At 42.2% G+C, this 8,225-nt stretch overlaps 1 long non-coding RNA gene across 1 annotated transcript; it reads right to left on the reverse strand.

The window, feature by feature from the left end:
- Nucleotides 1–649: 649 nt before the first annotated feature.
- LOC147581509 (uncharacterized) lies at nucleotides 650–1,667 on the reverse strand. Its single transcript, XR_015249688.1, has 2 exons — nucleotides 1,446–1,667; nucleotides 650–1,198 (listed from the first exon to the last, which is right to left on the reverse strand). It is a non-coding gene; the product is annotated as an uncharacterized LOC147581509 (long non-coding RNA).
- Nucleotides 1,668–8,225: the final 6,558 nt, after the last annotated feature.

The raw sequence follows: 8,225 nt of genomic DNA on the forward strand, positions 1-8,225 counted from the left end.
TTATCTCGAGTATTCCGAGTTCCTCCATAGCTGCCCCAATCTAATCTATCTCCACATGGCAGTCAAAACGCTGTTTCAAACAAAGCAAATCTGTGCCTCTCCCTTACTTAAAAATTGCCAGGGGCTTTCTGACAGACCTAGCACCAACTCCATAATGGGATCATGTTGGGAACCCCACAGATGCCTCTAAGTACATTTCTGCCCACCCCCTCTTTTCAGTCATGACCTCTCAGCCCTATTGAACTAACCTCATGCTCCCAGATAAACCTTGATTCTCCTCAAGTTCCAGTTTCTTCCAGGAGTTCTCATCGGTGTGTGTTGCCTGACCCCCTCCTGATATCACAAGGCATTTCTCTGTCACTCTTGCCCTTCTGAAGGTGGGGTGTCCTTCCTTCGTGTCACATAGCCCTATCATTTTCTTTTCTCATTGCCGTCTGCTTTTCTTTTTCCTTATCGTTCATAAACTCATCCAAAGCCGGGGCTGTATTTGTCTTGTTCCTTCTTGTAGCCCCCGTGTATGTCATAGTGCGAGGCTAAGGGTAAATGCGCAGTACGTCTCTGTTGAATGAATAATTTTTGGCTCATTATAATATATATGGGACTGATTGTATTTTATTGAAAAGTCTGCATACATAATTGATGCGCACAATCACAAGTGATGTTTGTTTTATTTTTGTTAGGATGATTTGAATTTTCAGAATGGTTTTCCTTCCTAAAATTTCATGGTTTCATTATGTTAACGGCCTTAATTAGGCATCTCCAGGAGATCCTCTGTCGATAAACTTGTGAGCTCTTTCTTAAGACTGGCTGGTCAATCAAATGAGCCTACAATGAAAAGGTAAACATAATGGTACCAAAGTGGACTGGATTTAGACAATAGGAAACGCCTTCTTGGAGATGGTATTTTCTGTTACTTGATTGTGCGGAGACTGGAGGCTTGGATCTTGTTCACGTGCTTAACGTAGGGCATCCGATCCATGTTACAGCCTGCTGAACACTGCACACAACCTCTGAGATACACACACACCTTCCTCCTCGGAGCCAGGGACAGGGGGTGCCTCAGTGGACTCCGCAGAGGCAGGTATGAGGGCCACAGAAAACACCAAGCGGTTTGTCGCCTCCCACTCTGAGAAAACGTGGATGATGTTATTCGTTCACAGCTCGGGGCGTGCTTGAATGATGACACTGATTCTGTTTCCTGGAAATGGCAGGAACTTTATTAAACAAACATATGTGGCGCTAAGCCTGAGGGTAGGAATTCCTGGCAGCTGAGGAAGAGGGGAGCCACGGTCTGCCAACGCCATCTGTTTCATTTTCCTAATAATCGAACACCTGCCAGCGAGACTCGTCTCGGATCCCAAAATGGCTGAGCGTTGTAGAAACGTCAACAATAACTTCTTTCAGGGCCCTCGCTGTCATTAGTAGGAGAGTGGCTTCCAACTTACCCTTTGGCTCTAAAACGGTGAGGATGCTGGTAACTCTCAACAATACCCTGGCTGAAGCGAAGTCTGGTTTCCCAAGTGCCTAGAGCATTCTTTGGTGCCCTGTGAAATAAGAGAGGAATTAAGGAAGAGGCGTCGGAGGGAAATTAACCTTTCACCTGATTGTATTCTTTGTTAATGTTTCCATCAGTTTCCAGATAGGCTGCTTGGATGAAGGCTCGGGTTTCTTTTAAGCAGCTTTAAAATTTGACTCTTAGGTAAAGCCCTTCCCTCCCCCACAGGGAGGGAAGAATGCCTGTATTCTAATGTAACACTTACCACGATTTAGTTTTGTTAATGTCTATTTTATTTACATTTAGTTATTTTAGGCCAAGTTATTGGAAGCAGAAAAAAATTTCCCCCAATTATTCTCAGCTGTTTTCTTCACAGCCATGGTCTCTTAAAACCCTCATCACCCTGTGAAGGTGAGAACTAACTACTGAGGGGGGACGGGGGGAGGCCAGGCAGTTCAGGGGGGTTTGGAAACAGTCCCCCGAAATTTGCATACCCATCCTGAGTTATTCTTTATGAAAGAGCAAATAGAGGAACCCTCTGAGGAAGAAGAATTGATCTTTTGTGACTACATAACTCCATTCACCTCTCCAAATGGAAAATGGTGACTTTCCTTAACACTAGGGTTCCTGACTAAAATTTACGCAAGCGTAAATTCTTTTTTAAGCATTGACAGCTATTGCTGTTTTATTTGTTTATTTTTAAAAGTTTGTTTATTTTTGAGAGAGAGAGAGAGAGAGAGAGGGAGAGAGCAAGTAGGGGAGGGTCAGAGAGAGAGGGACAGAGGGTCCAAAGCAGGCTCTGTGCTGACAGCAGAGAGCCTGATGTGGGGCTCAGACTCATGAACTGTGAGATCATGACCTGGGCCAGAGTCAGATGCTCAACCAACTGAGCCACCCAGGCACCCCGCAAGCATAAATTCTTCAAAGAATGAGAAACAGGGGTGCCTGGGAGGCTCAGTCGGTTAAGTGTCTGACTTTTGATTTCAGCTCGGGGTCATGATCCCAGGGTCCTATGATCAAGCCCTGTGGAGGATTCTGCACTGAGCATGGAGCATACTTAAGATATTTCCCCCCCCTCTCCCCCCCTCCCCCCTCCCCCCTCTCTCCCCTCTCCCCCTCCCCCTCCCCTTCTCCCCCCTCTCCCTTTTCCCCCCCTTCTCCCCCCTCCCCCTTCTCCCCCCTCCCCCTTCTCCCCCCTCCCCCTTCTCCCCCCTCTCCCTTTTCCCCCCTCCCCCTGTCTCCACCCTCCCCCTCTGTCCCCCCTCCCCCCTCTCTCCCCCTCCCCCGTCTCCCCCTCTTCCCCCTTCTCTATCTTCTCCCCCTTCTTTCTCTCCCCTCCCCCTCTTTCCCCCTCCCCCCTCTCCCTCTCTCCCCCTCCCCCCTCTCCCCCTCCCCCTCTTTCCCCCTCCCCCTCTTTCCCCCTCCCCCTCTTTCCCCCTCCCCCTCTTTCCCCCTCCCCCTCTTTCCCCCTCCCCCTCTTTCCCCCTCCCCCCTCTTTCCCCCTCCCCCCTCTTTCCCCCTCCCCCCTCTTTCCCCCTCCCCCCTCCCTCCTCTCTCCCCCTTCTCTCCCCCTCTCTTCCCCTTCTCTCCCCCTCCCCCCTCCCTCCTCTCCCTCCTCCCCCCTCCCCTCTCTCCCTCCTCCCCCCTCCCCTCTCTCCCCCTTCCTCCCCCCTTCTCCCCCCTCACTCTCCCCCCTCCGCCTTCACTCCCCCCTCTCCACTGCTTAGACTCCCTCTCTCTCTAGAGAAAAAAAAAAATGAAAAGGAATTACTTGAACTGTGTTTTTAGTATTAACCCTGGGAAGTAGGTTCTATTTTCAAAGACTTTCAGTCTAGGATAAAGGTGAATAAGCAGTGTAACAACAGATACATGGTGATCTGATTGGCTTTGCTGTGAATGAAGATTCCGTGCAGGAAATGGCTCTTCAGAGGTGAAACATCAAATTTTAATCCTGTGGAATATGTATTAGAAGAGGAAGAAGTGATTGGTTGTCGTGAGGAAATAGACAGCAGTCACTAATATTGGCCTGATATTCTAAAAAAAGCTTTCATTGGCAATATAAAATCCTTTGAAATATAATTTTCTTGAAAGTTTTACAAGACTTTGACCCAAACACTCCAAGAAATATAATCAATAATAAACATATAATCTGTTGGCAGGATTTCACACAGATCAAATCATCATCTATCGTTTATCGAAGATTGGTTCCAATCCACTGTTAACCAGCACATTGATGTTTCTTTCTGTAGTGTATATGATGCTAATAGTAAAAGCAACTTGCTTACCTTACTTTTGAAGCCATGTTGAGAAATATCTCCAAATTTAACACTACATGTATAAAAAAAAATTTTTTTTTGAAAAAGGCATAAGAGATAGCTTAATTTTAGCCACCGCAAAATTCTAAATTCTAGAAGGACATCTGAAATATCTGAAGAGTGCTGCAGTTCTAAATTTTGAGGTGCAGGGTAATGGGGTGAATGAATAAGACAAGAAAAAAATATATAACAAATAACAATATAGATGAAAAGCCATTAAGCTTCGTGACTCACTTTTTACCATCCCTGAACCCCATATCATCTAATTCTACCATAGTCTCATTTCTAAATGGTTTTATATGTTTTAAGTCTATCTACTTTTGTGTACATGCATGTGTGTTTGTGAAGACTAAGGGAATTAGCAATGTATCATGCTTTTTTCCCCCTTTTGTTAGACCTCCCTGATTAGTTCTAGGTTTTTCAAAAGGAAAGAAAATTACTGTTGCAAATTCACGTCAAAACAAGAACCATTAGCTTGCTCTCTGTCCTTTTCAGTACTTTCTATTTAACTTCCACACTCTTTTATCTTTTTTTTTGAAAGACACATTAAAATATTTTGCTGTAAAAGTTTGACAGGGACATATTGTGCCTTTAAGATAAATGTTTTCAATTCATAGACATTTTTAAAGGTAACATTTAGTAACCTTTACCTCATTAAAATTGTGTCATAAGGTCTGATAAACTTTGTTTCCAAAGGTAGTTAACTCTTATCCAGGCCTAGCTTGGACCTTGCTATAGCCAGTCTCAAAAACACATGATATGCATGAAAAAATATTTGACATGGTATGAAGATACACTTATTTTTCAATTCAGGATATAAATGAGATGTTAGAAATATTGTGAAAATAACCAGGAAAGTACTAGATTTGTACTATGGAAATACCAGTGAGAAGTTTTAAAATAAAAAAATAACCACGTTTCCAAAATAGTTTCAGAAATCCAACATGGCCTGTACATTGTCTTCTCATCCCATTCACTAATGCATTAGAATTTCTTGCAAGTTTTATTTTATTTTGAATCCTGTGGAAAAAACCACTTTAGAGTTAGAAGGACCTTAGCTATCATTTGACGAAATCCTTCATTTTATAGATTAGAATGATAGCTTCACAAATCGCCGTTTTTTCCTCCTAAGTTGATGTGTGTCTGTGGTATAAAGATGATGAAAGTTTTAAAATTGCTGACCTAGGGCTGAACTGGTGATGGTTGTTTTCTGGTTAGTATCATTTTAAAGCTACTTGTCCAATAAAAGACACAGCATGTTTTTGTTTTGTTTTTTGCATAGACAATTTGTTACTCTCTTTACTTGGCTGTAATAATAATCACATACAATTTTTTATTTTAGTCATTTTTCACCTAACAGATTTTGATGAGCACATTTCACATCTTTATATCATTATAAACTTTTCTTTTTTTTTTAATTTCTATTTTAGAAAGCATGAGTGGGGATGGGGAGGGCAGAGGGAGAGAGAGAATCTCAAGGAGGCTCTATGCTCAGCACTAAGTCTGATACAGACTTCGATCCCACAACCCTGGGATCATGACCTGAGTTGAAATAGAGTCAGATGCTCAACTGACTGAACCATGCAGGCACCCCTGAAGTTTTCTTTTTTAATAAAAATGTTTTAGGGGCACCTGGGTGGCTCAGTCGATTGAGCATCCACCTTCGGCTCAGGCCAAGATCTTGCAGTCTATAAGTTTGAGCCCCACATCAGGCTCTGTGCTGACAGCTCAGAGAGTGGAGCCTGCTTCAGATTCTGTGTCTCCTTCTCTCTCTGCCCCTCTCCACTCACACTCTGTCTTTCTCTCTCTCAAAGATAAATAAACATTAAAAAAAATTTTAATGTTTTATAGGCATTATGAAAGTAATAGAAATGTGCATTGAAGAAAATGAGGCTACTTAGCCAATTAACCACCAAGGCTGTCTAGCGCAGGGGAGCTCTCAGTGGGAAAGGACTTGGGCTCCACTCGAAGCTCCTCTGCATTGACTGGACTCCCCATTAGAAAGAATGTAATACCTTTGCAGGTAGAAAACTACATAGGAAAATAGAAATTCTTTTCCTTGTATTAATTTCAGCCAACTCAAAAATGGACCCAGCTTACCAATATTAATTACCAGGTAGGCACTCACCTTCCCAGACCTTTGAAAAATATATTTAGGTATAATATTTCAGTTATTACTTTAGAGTAATTGAAGAACTTGGCAAAAACCTATTAAAACTATAATGGTATAAAAATGTAGAGTCTTGGGGCGCCTGGGTGGCGCAGTGGGTTAAGCGTCCGACTTCAGCCAGGTCACGATCTCGCGGTGCGTGAGTTCGAGCCCCGCGTCAGGCTCTGGGCTGATGGCTCAGAGCCTGGAGCCTGTTTCCGATTCTGTGTCTCCCTCTCTCTCTGCCCCTCCCCCGTTCATGCTCTGTCTCTCTCTGTCCCAAAAATAAATAAACGTTGAAAAAAAAATAAAAATGTAGAGTCTTTCCTACTCTCCCTTACCAGTAAACCTTCACCCTGTGTCTCAAGTGTCTATCCCATAGGCAGATACTTTCATCAGAGCTTATTGAATCATTTCTTTAATGACCATGTTTCTAAAGGAGTTTTTTATTTTCCATGTCTTGTTTGGTCAAGTTGAGGTGCTATCAACAGAGTGACTAATAGACTAGACAGTTAGACATGAGCTGGAGGCCAGGCCTGTGAGAAATAGGTTTTACATTAGAAGCCCCATGGGCACGGCATCCTGATTTTGTGGCTTCTAAGACCCCTCAACATCCTGGCCTTGTGCTTTCCAAGACCAGAGCCTAACAGATGAAGAGCCACAGATGCAAAATAAGTGTTCTTCTCTTCCACCTCTGCCCCAGCATAACCCGAAGACTTAGTATAATGCATTTGCATTGCAGTTTTAGACCCCTCAGTGGGGGAAGGCAGCCATGACGGTTCTGGTACAAACCTTGTAGGGTCAAAACCTTTCCCTCCCACCCTGTAGATGGAGTCCTTCAAATGACTGGAAGCAACCTCCATTAGAGACCACCTGGTCTGTGACCCAAGACCCCACTCATGTAAAAGGAAAAGACTTCTGTAGCTTCAGGGCTGTTGCCCCCTCTGGGCCTGCCCAGTCTCCCTTCTCCAATGTAGTGTCCTTAATAACCTGCTTTGTGCTTGGTTCTTTCGTTCTGTCTTTATTGGAACACGGATCCTCCCATAAATCCCTTGTGGGGAATCCAGGAACTGAGACCTCCATTCTCACAATGCAGATTCTCCCACAGGTAACATAACTGCCCCCTCCTCCCAACTGTCTCTTCTGTTATTAATCTGATAAGATCCCAACAACTTTGGGTCTATTGAAATCACTTAAAAAAAAAAAGTTGCAGCTGTTGATTGCATACCTATGGTTACCAAGCCTGTTTACATTTTTTTTTTTGCATGTAATGAAGTTTCACTGGGGTCTAAGAGGTGTAAAAGCCACATGTGCTTAGTGTACCATATTAAATACAATATTTAAAAAAATTTTTTTAATGTTTATTTATTTCTGAGACAGAGACAGAGCATGAGTGGTTGAGGGCAGAGAGAGAGGGAGACACAGAATCCGAAGCAGGCTCCAGTCTCTGAGCTGTCCGCACAGAGCCCAATGCGGAGCTCGAACTCAAAAACCTTGAGATCATGACCTGAGCCGAAGTTGGTCACTCAACTGACAGAGCCACCCAGACGCCCCTACAATATTTTTAAAATAATAATTTTATTGTACACAAACCATATTAGCACTAGTGGCCAGTGTAACTACATAAACAATAAATTAATACATAAAATTAAATCTTCACACATTGAGACTTTTAAACTAAAATTCAGTTTATTAGTGGCATTATATGGCAATTCACATCATAATTTAAATGTTTTAACTACTGATGGTGGAAGTTCATAATTTGCTAGATGAACACATTACCTTTTTTTGGAATGATATAAAATATTGCTAATTTGTGCGATCAGAAGAGGAAGAAAATTCAAGGAATGTTTAGTTGTTTTTTTTTTTTAAGAAAATCCCTATTTACCCTCAAAAAAAATGTTTCCTAGATGTTCCATATTCTCTCCTTAGAAGGTAGATGTTATGCAATGTTAATCACAAAATATTTAAAATTGTAAATAACACTTTACGTTTTCTATGGAAAAGATACCAGATAAGTTTATTGGTTAATATTTTCTTTCATCTTGGTCACACCACTTAAGAATGCAGGGTGTTTTTATTTGTTTGTTTTTCTTTTTTGGTAAGGGGATAAAAGTGAATATAGTTAGAGGCAAATTCTATAAAGATGATAATTTTAATTAAACTCTTCTGCTTTTGCAATACTTGGGGTAGAGGAGTAGTTAAAGTTTCCAGTAAAAATGGCAGCCAAAATTATTAGGTAAGTCATATGAAAAATTTTCTATCT

Source organism: Puma concolor, chromosome B1 (genome assembly GCF_028749965.1).
Source record: "Puma concolor isolate L17-30 chromosome B1, mPumCon1.1.hap2, whole genome shotgun sequence".
Taxonomy (NCBI): domain Eukaryota; kingdom Metazoa; phylum Chordata; class Mammalia; order Carnivora; family Felidae; genus Puma; species Puma concolor.